The 17,678-nt window shown below is 37.6% G+C and overlaps 1 non-coding gene across 1 annotated transcript; it reads left to right on the top strand.

Annotated features, from left to right (window-relative positions):
• The first annotated feature begins 16,802 nt into the window (after positions 1-16,802).
• LOC145633465 (small nucleolar RNA R71) lies at positions 16,803-16,910 on the top strand. Its single transcript, XR_014112790.1, has one exon. It is a non-coding gene; the product is annotated as a small nucleolar RNA R71 (small nucleolar RNA).
• Positions 16,911-17,678: the final 768 nt, after the last annotated feature.

Here is a 17,678-nt window from a genome sequence, read left to right as displayed (position 1 = left end):
AATTCTAAATTATTTTTAGAACTATTTTTCGTGAGCAAAAATGAAAATTTAAACAAGTCTAACTTAAATAAAAAAATCATCCAAGTGCATGTATCCAAAATTATTTCCAAGAACCATTCTTTAATAAAATTTGTTTAACTTGGGGCAACAAAAATAAGAGGGCAATCACTCACTATCAATTTAATTAATTTAAATTAATCTTGAGTTTTTGACAAAATAAAAGGGAGTTGGAATAATGAACATAAGTTCAATAAAGATTCCAACTTTAATACTTGTGAATCCTTGAAATAATTATATCTTCCAATATGAAGATAAACAAATTTCTATTACAAGTTTCAAACTTTATGATTCCAATCAACTACAAAATGATTAACTCAACAAAGTTCAACAAAGATTCATGGAATTTAGTAACTTAAAGTTTCATTCACTTAACATAATTAAAGATTGAATCTTTAGTACTTGGTAGCCTCAAAGAACAACAATTTCACACTTAATGTAATTAGTTTGCTATTATGTGAAAAATAAAACCAAGCTTTCAAACACAAATTACCACCAAGTAATCATGCCTAAAGAGGTTTAAAATTGCATATAAAATATGTATTGAACCAATTACATAACCACCATAAATATGCAAATAATTTTCAAGGTTAGAAAGACTTAAAATTTTTCGTAAAAACGAAAAATCACACGAAAAGTGCATTTCTGGTGTTTTTTTTTGCTAAAAACCGAGACCTCAAAGAGTAACACCATTTCCAAAATGCCTTTATCACCCAAAATTCACTATTTTTGGGTCGAAATCTGGGTTCGGGAGCAGAAGACAGCTCTAATACGAGGTTAAAATAGATAAAACGAGCTACTAGTCTAATGAGCAACTTAATACCAGAAAAATTAAGCCATTAAAACACCTTGAAAAAATATTATAATTTTAAAAATAAACGAGCGAGGCTCCGATACCACTGTTGGGGTTTGGTCAGTCCGACTCACTACGAAAACAACCCCGACCCAAAGAACCACTCGCAATTAAAAAAACCATAAAGCATAACAAATAAACATAAAAGGATAAAGTCGGAATTTACCTTTGAAGCGTGCTTCGCCCTCAAAGCCGGGCTCTTACTTGAAAGCTTAAGCTCCGAAAATACGCGAGCCTCCTACAGAAATCCACCCGCAAAAACTACTAGCCACTTTTGGGTCCGTTACCTCGAGGTTAGTGAGATCCGACCAAAACCTGAGTATTATATGAGTTTAAGTGTTTTTGCTAATGTAATGCTCTATTGAATTCCTACTCAAGCAAGCAATTCTCATGCCATGCTTTGGCTATTTATAAGGAAGGATAGCTTGTGAATTCCACTCATCTTTTAATGTGGGACTTTTCACAAAAAGATCTCACATGGAAAGATTGATGAATTCAATTCTTAGTTGAATAAACCAAGTAACAAGTGTCACATAGTTAGGTGAGGACCACTTTCCCAATTGGTCCCCAAGGCATTTCACATGCAATGTGAACTAACCATGTGTCACCCAACCTTGAGTCCCAAGTTGGGTTCATTTGGGCCATTTTATTTTTGCCCGTTCCATCCATCGCCCCGGGTACACGGCCCTTGCCACATGTGTCACCACAGTGGCGTGCTGCCACATGGAACGGTGCCACTTGGTGGCTGCCACTAGGTGTAGCACCCGCTACTTCTTCTATTTCTACACCTAGGATAGTTAGTAATTAAGTTTCTAAGGACATTTCCCTTTTTGATGTAATGATTTCAGAGTTCAATAATATGTCTTCTTCTGCTTACTCCTTTTTTTCATTAACCCAAGATGACGAGCATTGCTTAACTAACAATGAAAATGACAAAGAAGTCATTAAAGTAATGGAAACACTTGAAAAGAAAACACCGATAATTGAGGAAACTGAGACGGTTGATATCTCAAATGATTCAACCATTAAAAGAGAAGTTAAAGTCAGATTAACACTTAATAAACAAGAAAGAACTGATTAATTAATCTAATTAATGAATTTATTGATGTATTTGCTTGGTCATATGAAGTTATGCCAGGCATTAATAGAGAAATAGCTCAATACACTATACCACTAATTCCAGGAATGAAACCTTTAAAACAGAAGTTGCGTCGAATGAAACCCGATGTAGCTCTTAAAATAAAAGAAGAAGTTCAAAAACAAATAACTGCAGGTTTTATATGGGTATCTAAATACCCCAAATGGGTAGCCAACGTGGTCCCAGTTTCAAAGAAGGATAGAAGTGTAAGAATTTGTGTCAACTATCAATATTTAAATACAGCAAGTCCAAAGGACGACTTCCCTTTACCAAACATCGATATTTTTGTATATAATACAGCAGATCATGCACTTCTCTCATTGATGGATGGATACGCAGGATACAATCAAATTCTCATGGCAGAAGAAGACATGGAGAAAAAAACATTCATAACACCATGGGGTACTTACTATTACACGGTAATTCCATTCGGGTTGAAAAACACGGGTGCTACTTACCAACGAGCAGCGACTGCCTTACTCCATGACATAATGCACAAAGAGGTTGAAGTATATGTGGACGACATGATTGTGAAATCAAAAGATCGCCTAGGACATCAAGTAGCCTTGACAAAATTCTTCGAAAGGCTAAGAAAATACAACATGAGGTTGAATCCATCCAAGTGTGCTTTTGGAGTCACCTAAGGCAAGCTCTTGGGGTATGTCATAAGCCTTAGAGGAATAGAGATAGACCTAACCAAGATCAAGGCGATCATGTCAATGCCACCGCCCAAAATCGAGAAACAAATTGGAGGGTTCATTGGCCAATTGCAATATATAAGTAGATTCTATCAAAATTAACAACGATATGTGAACCAATATTCAAGAAAATAAAAAAGAATGTACCAGTAATATGCGAAGATGAGTGTCAAAAAAGCATTTGAAAAGATCAAAGCCTCTCTCACAAATCCTCCCATATTAGCACCAGCACTTCCAGGGATACCTCTTAGGTTATACCTACAATCACCCAGGAGATGATGGGAGCTATGCTTGCACAAGAAGTAGAAGGTAAAGATAATTCAATCTACTATCTAAGCAAATAGATGCTTGAGTATGAAGTACGCTACACACCACTTGAGAAATTGTGCCTCGCATTGGTGTGGGCCACAACAAAGCTAAGACGTTATATGCTCGTGCATACAATCTTTGTAGTTTCCCGAATAGATCCACTTAAGTATATATTCGAAATATCTACACTCAATGGGCGCAGATCAAGGTGGATAGTCAATTTAGCCCAGTTCGATGTGAGATTCATGCCTCAAAAGGATACCAAAGGATCTGTGGTCTCGGATTTCATAGCGGATTTCCTAATAGAAGATTCGACGCCAATACATGACAATGAATTTCCATACGAAAACTTGATGGTCACAAAAGATGATACTTGGACTTTATACTTCGATGGAGCCTCAAACAAAAAAGGATGTGGCGTTGGAGTATTATTAGTATCACCTAAAGAAGAGCACGTTCCAATCTCTATAAAGCTAGATTTCGACGTTACCAACAACGCTGCTGAATACGAAGTATGCATGGTAGGCCTTGAAACAACTTTGGCATTGGGAGTAAAGAAATTACGGATATTCGGAGACTCTTCATTGATCATCACCCATATTTCTAAAAGATGGAAAGTAAGGAGTGAAAGTCTATCCCCTTACCAAACTTATCTGGAACCCACACCAACCAGTTAGAAAAGGTAGAATACACTTATCTACCTAGAAAGGAAAACAAATTTGCTGATGCCTTAGCAAGACTAGCCTAAATGGTTAGGATTCCTAAGGAAATCGAGCAAATGCCTCTAACTATAGAGAAAAGGCACAAGCCGGCTTATATTCAAGCCATAGAAGACAATGAAGTAGTCCAAGATGAAGAAGAAGATGAACCATGGTATACGGATATACTTAATTACATTACCAAAGGAGAATATCCTCATCATACCGACAAAAGAGAAAAACGAACATTAAGACTCTTGGCTTCCCAATACGTACTCATAGACAACGAGTTACATAAAAGGGTACCTAAGGGTCAAGCTTTCTTGTGTGTAGGGAAAAAGGATGCCCAAAGAGTTATGAGGATAGTCCACAAAGGCATTTGTGGAACCTATGTTAATGGCAAAATGCTAGTCCAAAAGATAATGCGAGAAGGGTACTATTGGACTACCATGAATAGGGATTGTCATCAATATGTAAAAAGATGCCCTTAATGCCAAATTTACGCCAATTTACAACATGTTGCTTAATCTCTACTTTACACCTACACTTCACCATGGCCATTTTGTACATGGGGAATTGATATTATTGGTAAAATTACCCCTCCTAGGACAGGAGGTCACGAATACATCCGAGTAGCAATTGATTACTTCACAAAGTGGGTTGAAGCACAATAATATGCTAAACTCTCTTCAAAACATGTAGCACTCTTTATCGAAAGGAATATAATTTGTCGATACGGAGTCCCACATGAGATGATAAGTGACAATGGAACTCACTTTCAAGTTGAGTGTGAAGAATTGCTACAAAAATATGGCATTCAACACCATCATTCTTCCTCTTATAGACCTCAAGAAAATGGAGCAGTTGAAGCAGCTAATAAAAATTTAAAGACTATCATCGAGAAAATGCGAAAATTTACAAGGATTGCCCTGACAAACTCCATTTCGCACTTTGGGGTTATCGCACGTCAATTCGCACATCAATAGGAAATACACCATTCTCCTTATTTTATGGAATGGATGTCGTACAACCTGTAGAGCAAGAGATAACATCTCTACGCATCACACTAGAAAGTAAACTCGATGAAGTCGAATGGACTAGAGCAAGGTATGAAGAGCTAATTCAACTTGATGAAAAACGACTAGAAGCACTACATCATACCCAATGCTATCAAACCTGTATGCTAGACATTTTAATTCGAAGGTCAAGACGAGAAACATTAAATTAGGAGACTTGGTGTTAAAAGCATTAAGGAAAAATGTTTTTGATCCAAGAGGCAAATTTAGGCCTAATTGTTCCGGACCCTATATTGTCAAAACAATACTATCAGGAGGTGCAGCAAAACTAACTGACATGGATGGCAATGAGTTCTCGAACATGACAAACCTTGACCAACTTAAATAGTACTACCCATAATTACTTGAGTAAGACACTCAAGAGAGCTACGTTTAGCCTGATTCCTTAGAAAATGATACGTAGGCAACCCTTGACAGGGTGCGACCACTTTAATTTTCACAAACCTCGCATCCCAGAAATAAAAAGAAATTCGACAGAATACCAGCGCCACAGAAAGAAGTTTGTCGCCGGCCGACAGACTACAGCGCAAGGCAACAGCTCCTGTCGCCGACCGACAGACGGCAACGTCCGGCGACAGCCACAAAACGGAGGCGCCACTCTTCTGGGAGTACCTGGGCAAATTTCGGTGTTTTTTCGGTAAATTTTCGACTTCCGTACTTGAAAAAATTTCAGGAAAATAAAATTTTCAGTTTTCATTGCTTTAATAAATTAAATTTAAAGAAGTTGATTTAATTAAAAGGCTGAAATTTCATTAATAAAATAAAATAAACATTACATTATTGGTGGAATTTAAATGAAAGCTTAATAAAATAAATTAACTTTAAATTTAAAACAAAGTCTAATAAATTGAAAGTTAAGCAATGCTTCAATCTTTCTTCTCTTTCTTTGCTCTTTTCCAATTTTTATCTGAATCCTCTTCATCTTCCATGACTTTAGATAGTAGGAATCCTTTGAAGGACCTACATTCAATTTTTCAGAGTAAATGGTCTCTCCCTTAGCTAGGACTCCATGTTTCTTTTCTACCCAAACTTTCTTTTTTGAAGTGTCAGCTTTTCTTTACCCTTTATCCTTTGTAGAGTCTTTCTTCTTAGGCATCACAGGTGTTTTGAAATCAATATTTTCACCCATGCGTTCCTTAAAAGGAATCACTTTGTCACCTAGACGATTATTCACATTGGTTTTACTATGATTTTTCTTCATGTCCTTTGAAGGATTCTTAAGAAGCCATCTCTTTACATTATTGGGCAAGGAAGGAGGAACCTTTTTGGGTAATCACTTCCCATAAAGGTCTAGTGCTCCAATATGTGTCAAATTTATCTACTTCTTGCGAAACAGGGAATTCATAGGGACGAAGAAGATCCCTAAAAGGAATTGTATGAAGTAGGCTGTACTGTCTTTTTACCCTACAGGGATAATAAAAAGTCATCTTGGTTAAGCTTGGAAGACGACAGAAAGGTTGCTTGTTGACACCAACCATCTTCTCTATTTTCCACCAAGGGAAGACCCACTTGATAGCAAAGTTGCAAGAGGCAAAGACTTTATTCCACTCATGGCAACCCCATCTTAAAGAAGCGTTTCTTTTGCCTCACAAAGCAATTTGGAGTATATTTTTTAATATTGTTAGGAGGGCTAATTAATTCTAGTCTCTCCATTAGCCATATCTGCAAAAATTCAATGCAAAGAAATTAATATTACTATACAAAAATATGTTTTTGATTTCTGTATTTAAAAAATTATTTTTCTACCTGTACTAAAATTGGAGAGCCCCGAAAAGATGCTTTTGGATTTCTTTTCAATTCATCAAGACTAAGCATACTCTCTCCAACAATTAATGGCATTTGATTTCTTCCAGATTTAATTTGCTCCAAAACAGTATATACAATTGCTTGACCCTGATTAGTTTTACCACTAGTGAGAAGATATTGGTTAGCATGCAAAAGAGAAAAACCCTTCTTCTATAAACATGAAAAGATTCAGAATAAGGACTATCAAAGTAATGGCGTGCAAATTCCTTTAAATAAACTACACTACCATCTAAAATAATTGTTAGATCTCTGTCTCTTAAATTAAAGAAGCGCTCAAAATCTTTATAATAATATTCATTTATTCTAGGGATTACCGCAAGATCTAATGAAGGGAAGCCTAGGATGGCACCAAATTATTCCAGTAAAGGGCTAATTTCATCACACCCTAGTCTAAAACAATGAGTATCTATGTCCCAATATTCTAAGGCGGTATAAATAAAATCTATATCATGATCTACCCCCTTAACACCATAAATACCTGTTAAAAAAGTCGAGTTCTTTTCTCTCTTTAGCTGTTAAAGACCGACACCATTCACAAGTTAAATTGCTAAAACTTAAAGAGATGATTATTCGTGAAAAACTAAGACTATGATTAATATGTTGAAATTATACAGAAATTTAGCAGATTAGGGGGCTTTTTATGCAGAAAATCGATACAGTTTTACTCCGGAAGGATTCGAAATAAGCGCTCTATAGCGCCAAACGACGAGTCTGTCGCCTGGCGACAGCAACAACGTTAGGCGACAACGCAAAACACGTGGCGCTACAACGTTTCCTCAATGTATTATGCAAACTGCGTTTTCTGGCTATGATTCGAATTCGTACAATGACTTTACAATTTTACCCCTTTCTACCAAAACCCATACATATTAATTTCATATTTTTTCCTTCCATTTTTCTTTTTTGATTTATTTAGACTTAATTAAATTTAGGTTTGTTTAAAATCCAATTTTTTTTTCATTTTTTTGGGGGAGAAAGTCGGATACCCTCCATCAGTATAAAAATGACGGAAATGTTTGCGCAAAATTAATCAAAATTTTTTGCACACACACATATGCATGAAAAAAAATGAAATAATAATACAGTCATAATAAATAAAAGTCTATATATACAAATATGTCTAACAAACGAGTCAATCAGGCGAAGTCCTACAACTGTAAAAATAAATAAAACACAAGTAGAACTACGGCGTTGGAGGACACAAATGATGAGGAATGTTAATCATATTAAAGAACTGCGCCGAACGAGGAGTATGCTCCCCACCAGCTCCAATCTCTCCAGGAGGAGGAAAACGCAGCTCAAGACCCATCCACCCAAGGTCACCCTGGTGATGAATCGGCAGAGGCTGAGGCTACGGAGGCTGCTGCGATGACGAGCCGACCTCGTACGTCCCACCACCTCTCGGAGCTGAGGTCGCCTCTCCCCGGCAACGGCGCCAAAATTTCACATGGAAACAAGTCAATTTATTCACTAACTATGTAGATATGGAAGAAGGGTCGAAGCACAAGGAAACAAGTCAATTTATTCACTAACTATGTAGATATGGAAGAAGGGTCGAAGCACAGGGAAACAAGTCAATTTAATCCTAATTAATCAAAAGAAATCTAAATTATCAAGTAACCAAATTATTATTAAAAGGGTAATTAAACTACTAAAGGTAAGAGTAAGAAGGAATAAAAGTAAGAGGTAAATCAATGAAAAAAGCCTAGGGCATAGGTTCACCAATAAACAATATTCCAGGGTAAAACATAACAATCAGTTATCAATGCATGAATTAATCAGATCATAAAGGGATTTTGTTAAGTATTATAATCACAGAGTTAATTTACCGGTATTAAATCTCATCTCTCGAATCTTTACTTAACCATTTATAAATTAGTCCGCTTATTGAAACTAAGCCTAAACATCAATTCTCATCTCTTGAATCTCGAATCAATATTGCTAAACTCATACAATTAAATCTGGCCAAATCTAATTGCATAGCATTAAATCAATCAATAGTAAAATAACTAAGCATTGACAATCAATAATTAAAAATTACCCCTTCATATTATTTATTGGATCCTATAATCCCTAGAAATAAAAATATTCATACATAATTAAATCTAACCTAAATAAGACAATTAAATAAGTCATAAGAGAATAAAGAAATATAATTGCTGAAATTAATAGAGAAGAAATCGTTACCAAAATCAATGGAACTACAAAGTTGAGCAAGAACAAAGTTAAGAGAATTTTTAAAAGAGAACATAATCCAAGTAGAGAGAGAAAGTCTAAAAGAGAAGGGTAAACAAAAATTCCTTACTAAAATCGTACTTAAACAACTCTAAAAACAATCCTAATTAAAAACTAAGAATTCGGCAATAAGGTGCCTTAAAAACACGCGCCCGATCGGGCAAAGGGCCGCCTTTTTCTTCACGCTTCTCTTGGGCAGCCGCGCCCGATCGAGCTAATGCTCACCCGATCGGGCGCACCTTTCCTGATGCCTCTGAGCTTGCCCGATCGGGCTTGGTCTCTTCCTCGAGGCTTGGACTTTGATTAGGCTCGATTCTTCAGCCCAATCCGGATTTCCTCTTTGCGTCTTGAATACTTGGTCCAAATGCCCTGGTATCACACACCGAGCCTTTAATCACCGGCTCTAACCGGTCCTGGGCTTCAAAGATGGTCGTGTCCTCCTAATGTCCGTAGTTGCTCCAAAAAAAACTCGGAAAACGCTCCAAATGTGCAATTTCCTACAAAACTCAAGCAAAACTACAATAACACTAGAAAACACCAATTAGTAATAAAAGTGGCTCTAAAGAGCCTAAAACACTACTAATTATGACCAAGGGACGGGGGTAAAATACTATATAAATTGGACACATCAAACTCCCCCAAGCCAAACCTTTGCTTGTCCCTAAGAAAAGAGCTCATCAATGAACACGCTTCATTTCAAGTGAACAAAATCAAGCACAAACGATTCAAGGCAAATCTAATGAACATTCTTCAATGTTAATCAATTTCATTCATCTAATCATTCTTCCTCCCCAACAATTATCAAGTAGAGCAAACCACATGAGCATATAGAATTCAAGACTAGTGCTCACACACTCAACTCTCATTTATGTGGCAAGTAAAAGATGTACTCGATTTCTCTCCAACCAACCCCTTTATATGTGAACAATGCCCTCCCAACTCACACTCTCGTGTGTTTAAAAAGATGTACACTCAACCTACTAGTCGACTCAAAATATGTCAAATCATAACTTGCATTGATAAACAACACTTTCACATTCATACAACTCTATGCACAAAGGTGGGAAGGTCTTTAAAGCTTGTAATGTAAGGCTAGGGTAAAGGGTAGGATAAATTTAGGAAAATGTGAGAGAAAAGCCATGCTTAAGGGAGCTATATCCTAACAAAACCCGAGGTAAAAAACAAGTAATGACCAAATCATCTTCAATAACAACTTAACTCCACAAAAGTTCACCAAACAATCCCATACATAACAACAATCCCAAAACCTACACATTCACTCACAAAATATGATAATAAGAAGTAGAGTGAATTAAAACTAACTTTGAACTCATTCTTTTTCTTTTTCTTTCTTTTTTTTTTCAAACTGGAACTTTTTTTCTTTGATTTTTTCTCACTTTCTTTTTCTTTTTGAGCAACTTTCACATAGAACATTTGAAACAATTTTTTTCTTTGCTCTTTTTTTTTTTTTTTTTTTTTTTTTTTTTTTTTTTTTTTTTTATCTCACATTGGAAATTTTCAGCTTTGAAACACAAACTATCAACATTTTTCCAATCACAATACCAAAAGAACAATCACTCTTCTTTTATTCCCACATTGTGCAAATAAAGTGCACATCACAAATCCCTCACCTCACCAACTAATAGCTCCCCCAATCCAAGCTTGGGACTAGTAACTAATGGGGCTCATATAGGCTTGTAATGTTGCTAAATAATCAATAAAAAGGGCACAAGCAACAACATGGGTAGCAAGAAGGGAACAAATGTATCTAATATCATCTGAAGGCTACTTAAGAGAACAAATGCCTTCGTCCTCCTCAATGTGCATAATATTGAGCCATACAAACATTACTAATAGTTGCAAACCAATACTCAAATTCCTTGACATACAAGGAACTATCACACAATTTCTAACCAAATCAACTAATAAAGCACTATATTCGCAAACGGTTGGCAAAATTGACGCATATTTAGGAATCCAAACAATTAAACTTCAAATCATGATCAACAAACTCACAAAGCTCATTATCATATACCAAGAATTAAAACAACATTTTCCAAGTATGGGACACAGGGAAGCATGATTTACAATTCATTGGAACGCATTGTTGGATTTTTTTTTTATTTTTCAATTTTTTTGTATTCTTCATATAGGAAAGCATTAAAAACAACACTAGAAAGCAATAAAATCTATACTAGAAAGCGATAAATAGAGAAAAGAGAGAAAGAGTTACCATATGTACAAGATATCTCCCCCCCAAGCCAAATCAAGCAATACCCTCATAGACTTAGGGGTGTAGCTAGGAGTAGCTACTCATCATCATCATCCTCATCGAACCTCTGATAGCCTCCTCCATAGCTCGTGTTGGCGCCACCATGGCTCATAGCACCACCATAACCCGAACCACCTGCAAAGTAGTTAGGGTCTACATTCCCTCCCATCCGGCCAAAAGGAGCATCGGCCCCATAACCATGGACTGAAGAATAGTCCACATAAGTACCATAGGCTTTGAGGGTCGAATACCCTCCTTAGGGGTATTGGAACCAATCGGGAACTAGGGCCTCGGGGAGAATAGCCCCTCGGCGTGCATAATTATCACACATGGGGTATAAACCCCTCCCGAGGTTCCTCTCTACATGCCTAACCCCCCTATCTAGAGAACCTACTCTAGATTTTAGGTTTTTCACCATGTCCTCCACTCCCCCTTGCCCTCTCTCAATCCGGTCAAGTTGGCTCCTAAAAGCCGAATAGTCATATGGGGCACGGGGGTCAATGTTGTAATCAACGGAGGAGGTGGGGATGCCATATGTGTAGGGTTGGGGTGGTGGGCGGTATTGGGGTGAAGGGTGGGGTGGTGGTGAATGGTGAGCCTCTTGAGCCTCTCCTTGACCGTCTAACTCAAAGGTGTAGGAAGGCTTTCCCTTCTAAAATTTGGTCAAGGCGGAGTTGGGTAGCTTAAGAGCTTGATCTCTCCTACCCGACTCCCGGTGGACTATCCACCATGTCTCACCTCCCATGGGTTGAACCTAGTTAAGGCCTCCTAGGTAGGCTATGTCCATAAGGATAGAACCCTCCACTTTCCTATGGTCGATCGGGGTCCATCCTAGGTGTTTTACCGCTATATGGGTAACCAACCCCCCAAAATAGATAGGCACCCTAGACCTACCCCTCTCGGGCGCATTGGCCGCCTTTTGGAAATGTTAGGCTATCCTATGCGGTATGTTTAGTTTTTCATCATTGGGGATCATGTAGGAGGCCAACAACTCAAGCTCATCCCTCCTAATATTTGCAGTTTCGTGCCTCCCAAAGCTCATCCCTCATAACTCAAGCTCATCCCTCCTAATATTTGACAGTAAAAGGACCCGACCACCTTGACTTTAACTTTCCTGGGAATAGTTTAAGTCTAGAGTTAAACAACAACACTTTATCACCTTCTTTAAACTCTCTAGGAAGGATTATCTTGTCGTGTCATCTCTTTGTCTTCTCCTTGTAGACACGAGCACTATCATAGGCTGTCAACCTAAACTCATCAAGTTGGTTAAGTTGAAGTAACCTCTTTTCTCCCGCTAATTTGGCATCCAAATTAAGCTCCTTAATAGCCCAATATGCCTTGTATTCTAATTCCACCGGAAGATGACATGATTTGCCGTACACAAGTCTATATGGAGTAATACCTATCGGGGTCTTAAACACAGTTCTGTATGCCCAAAGGGTGTCATCAAACTTATCGCTCCAATCTTTCCTTGATTTTGCCACCACCTTATCTAGAATGGCCTTGATCTCACGGTTAAAAATTTCAACTTGGCCACTAGTTATGGGATGGTAGGCTAAACCTGTCCTATGGTAAACACCATACTTTTTGAGGAGGGTATCTAGCTTCCGCTCATGAAAGTGAGATCCTCCATCACTAATTATAGCTCTAGGTGCTACAAATCTTGGAAATATGGTCTTCTTGAAAAGTTTGTGGACCACCTTGGCATCATTAGTAGGAGTGACGATGGCCTCGACCCACTTAGATACATAATCAACGGGGACAAGTATATAGCGGTCCCCATTTGAAGAAAGGAACAGTCCCATGTAATCAACACCCCAAACATTACAAATTTTAACTTCTAAAATTCAAGTTTGAGGCATCTCATGCCGCCGCGAGATGTTGCCAGTCCTCTGGCAAAAATCACAAGCCTGCACAAAAGTGTTAGCATCCTTAAACATAGTAGGCCAATAGAAACCTGACTCATTAATCTTGGCCACCATTTTGGTGGGGCCATGATGTCCTCCATATGGTGAGGTGTGGCAACTAGTAAGCACACCGTGAACTTCCCATTCGGGAACACACCTGCGAAATAATCCATCTACACACTGACGAAAAAAAAGGATCATCCCAAAAATAATGTTTAACACTAGAAAGGAATTTCTTTTTCTGTTGATAGGATAAGTCAGGAGGTAGAGTACCACCCACTAAATAATTAGCAAGATCAGCATACCAAGGGTGTTGCTCTACAACTGCATACAGGTTGTCATAAAGGAAAGAATCATATATAGGAAGAGAAGCCTTACCCTCATCATACCTGATACTTGACAAGTTGTCTGCCGCTACGTTCTCTGCTCCATTTTTATCTTTTATCTCAATATTGAAATCTTGGAGCAAAAGAACCCAACGGAGTAGCCTAGGCTTTGATTCTGCCTTGGCTGTTAAGTACTTCAGAGCTGCATGGTCAGTAAAAATAATGACTTTATAACTAACAAGATAAGATCTAAATTTCTCAAAAGCATAAATCACAGCAAGAAACTCGTTCTCCGTGGTGGCATAGTTAACTTGGGCTTCATCCAAAGTTTTACTTGCATTATAAATAGCATGCAAAACTTTGATCTTTCTCTGTTCGAGCACGGCTCCTAGTGCAAAGTTACTTGCATCACACATAATCTCGAAAGGTAGATTCCAATGGGGAGCACATATGATGGGTGCCGATATCAAAGCCTGCTTTATCCTATTAAAAGCCTCAAGACACTCGTCAATAAAAATAAAAGGGGCATCCTTGAGTAAAAGCTGAGTTAGTGGTTTAGAAATTTTAGAAAAATCTTTGATAAAGCGACGATAAAACCCCGCAAGACCTAAGAAACTTCTAACTCCCTTAATATTAACCGGGAGAGGTAATTGCTCAATCACTGAAATCTTAGCCTTGTCTACTTGTATACCCTTATCAGATACAATATGACCTAGAACTACTCCCTCTATCACCATAAAGTGACATTTCTCCTAGTTAGCACCAAATTACATTCTTCACATCGTTTCAAAATTTTAGCAAGATTTATTAAACATGCATCAAATAAAGAACCATACACACTAAAATCATCCATAAAGACTTCCATGATAGACTCCATGAAATCAGAAAAAATGTTCATCATGCAATGTTGAAAGGTAGCGGGGGCATTACATTAACCAAAGGGCATCCTACGATATGCAAAATTACCATAAGGGCATGTAAATGTAGTATTTTCCTGATCTTCAGGGTTAATTGGAATTTGGAAAAATTCCAAATACCCATCTAAATATCAAAAGAACTTATGATTAGCTAACCTCTAAAGCATTTAACCTATAAAGGGAATGGGGAAGTGGTCCTTTTTAGTGGCGACATTTAATCTACGATAATCAATGCACATACTCCACCCTATAATAGTTCTAGTGGGAATCAATTCATTTTTCTCGTTTTTAATCAAAGTCATCCCACCTTTCTTTGGCACCACCTGTACAGGACTTACCCACTTAGAGTCAGAAATAGGATATATAATACCTACATCAAGTAATTTCATAACCTCTTTCTTGACTACTTCTTTCATATTAGGATTCAACCTTCTCTGGGGTTGAATGCAGGGCTTGTAGTTGTCCTTTAAATGGATTATGTGCATACAAAAATCTTGGCTAATACCCTTGAGATCATCAATATATACTATACCCAATTGCTCTTTTTTGGGTTTGAAGAACCCCTAGAATTTGGGAAGTTTTTAGGTCATCAAGTGCAGTACTGATGATCACAGGGTGTAGTTCTTGCTCATGAAGAAAAATATATTTTAAATGAGAAGGGAGAGGTTTTAGTTCAGGTTTCTTAACCTTAGCAGGTTTTGATTGCTGAACTAAATTTACTACCTTCATTGTCTCTTTGGGGTCTAACTCTTTTAGGGAAAGAGCTTTTACGATAGCATGTACTTCATTACCCCGGACGCTTGCATTATCTGCAGATAAATTTCCATAAAGAAGTTCCTCCATGGGATCCTTGCAAAAACCTGTGGTAAGCTATCTAACATAGGTCCTTTCAAAACTTTCCCTAAATTAAAAGTAACATTATCATCACCAACAGAAAGGGTTAGTTTACTATTTTTGACATCAATAATGGCTCCTGCAGTATAGAGGAAAGGCCTACCTAATATTATGGGAATTTGTGTATCCTCAGCCATGTCTAAAACAACATAATCAACAGAGACAAAAAATTTACCAACTTTGATAGGGACATCCTCTAAAATACCTAAAGGGTACTTAATAGAACGATCTGCCATTTGCAAAGTTATATTAGTAACTGTTTAATCACCCATATTAAGTTTAGCACAAACAAATGATGGCATAACACTGACACTGGCACCCAAATCACACAAAGCTTTATCAATGAAAACGATCCCTATATGACAAGGGATAGAAAAGCTACCAGGATCCTTTAATTTAGGAGGGGATTTATTTTGCGATAAAGCACTACATTCCTTTGTAAAAAGTACAGCTTCTACCTCATTAAAGGTCATTTTCCTAGTCAGAATGCCTTTCATAAATTTAGCATATGCAGAAACCTGATTGATTAAATCAGTGAATGGAAATGTTACCTGCAAGTTTTCACAACCTCCAAAAACTTACCAAATTGTTTATCAAACTTACTCTGCAATTGTCTATTAGGGAATGGTAGTTTGATAACTAGGCTTTGCACATATCCTCTCTTATCCTGTGATTTACCCTACAAAGAAACATTAGAAGGGTTAGTATCTTTTTGTAGCCCTGCAGGGTTAGCAGGATTAGCGTTTGATATATAAGAATCTAGATCAGGAACAGATTCATCTTCCTTTGTCATAGGAGGTCCATCATAATGTGAACCACTCCTTAGAGTGATTACATTGGCATGATATATGGAATGAATTGGTTGCGATGGTAGAGCTCCCTGCTGACGGGTTTGTAGGGTAGATGAAAGTTGCGCAATTTAATTATCCATGATTTTATTATGAGCTAAAATTGAATCAATTCGTGCATCCCTACTCTCTATATGCTTTTGCATGTTGGTAAGCATTGCTCTAATTTCTGTCATAGCAGGATCAGAAGATGATGAGGGTTGTGCTTGGTTTTTCTGGCCAGAATTAGGATGGTAATATTTCTACTGTGATGGAGGTTGTTGTTGTGGTTGTTGTGAAGGTGGAGGGTTTTGTACATTGGTATTCTGGTAAGAAAGATATGGATGGTTCCGGAAACAAGGGATATAAGAGTTGGAGTACGGGTTATTTTGCCTATACGTTTGAAAGGCATTAACTTGTTCAATGGAACTCCTACAATCTTGCTCCCAATGCCCTACAATTCCACAATTTTCACAAACAGCTTCATCGTTAGCAACAGCAAAAACATTAGCTACAGAGTTAGGAGTAGCAGCAAGATTATCTAGTTTCTGACAAATAGATGCTAACTGAGCTCACAAAAAGGATATGGAATCAACATTATGTTTTCCTTTATTAGCAAACCCTCTCGGATTCCCGTATTGGGAATTGTGTATTTCCATATCTTTGATAACCTATCCTGCATCGTCCACATTTAGATTCATGAATCTCCCACTAGCTGCAGAATCTAGAACTGATTTAGATAAATTTCCAAGTCCATTGTAAAAAGCTTGGATCAATTGCCATTGTGCCAGATTATGGTGGGGGCATTCTCTCTATAAATCCTTGAACCTCTCCCAAGCCTCATGTAAAGTTTCATCGGCCTCTTGGGCGATGTTATGAACACTCCTTAGTACAGTTGTTCTCTATACAGGGTAATATTTATTATATAAATTCAAGGCAAGAGTTTCCTAGTTAGTAATACCAAGTGCAGTTCTAATCAAACCATTAAAACATAATTTAGCTTTCCCACATAATGAAAAGGGAAAAAGAATCTCCCTGATTGGGTCCTACGTGACCCCGGCTAGTCTAATAGTGTTGCAATATTGGCAGAAATCTGCAATGTGAAGATTAAGATCTTCACCCTTAGCTCCACTAAATTGCTTCCTCTCTATCATGGTGATAAATTGGGGTTTGATTTCAAATTGCACTTCATCAAGGGCCGGAGTGGGAGTAAGGTGTGGAAAATCTGTGAGCTTTGGCTGCGAGTAATCACTGAGCTTCTTTGGTACCTCCATCTCTGATTCTTGATTAGAAGGAATTTCTGAGTCACTAGAATCAGTTGGAGGGTCTCTTCGGTTATTGTCTTCCTCAAAACCCGCAAGGATTTATCTATAAAGATTCTTTTGCCTATGAAACGAACGCTCGATCTCAGGATCGAATAGAATGTAACCTGATCTAGAACACCTGGGCATAAACAAAGAAATAAAAGACAAATATGAGAATTGCCTCAAAGAACTAACGTTCTCTGAGACAAGAGGGGGTATTCTAGACTACAAAAATAATCAGAAAATAAAAATAAAACCGTTTCCCCAGCAACGGCGCCAAAATTTGACAGGCTCAAGTTGTATTACCTAATCAAAAGTAAAACCTAAAACCACTAACTGTGTAGATAGGGAAGAAGGGTTG

This window comes from Chenopodium album, chromosome 5 (assembly GCF_948465745.1).
Source record: "Chenopodium album chromosome 5, dcCheAlbu1.1, whole genome shotgun sequence".
Lineage (NCBI taxonomy): Eukaryota > Viridiplantae > Streptophyta > Magnoliopsida > Caryophyllales > Amaranthaceae > Chenopodium > Chenopodium album.
Note: the sequence above shows the minus strand (reverse complement) of the source record. Positions and strands in the feature narration are given on the sequence as shown.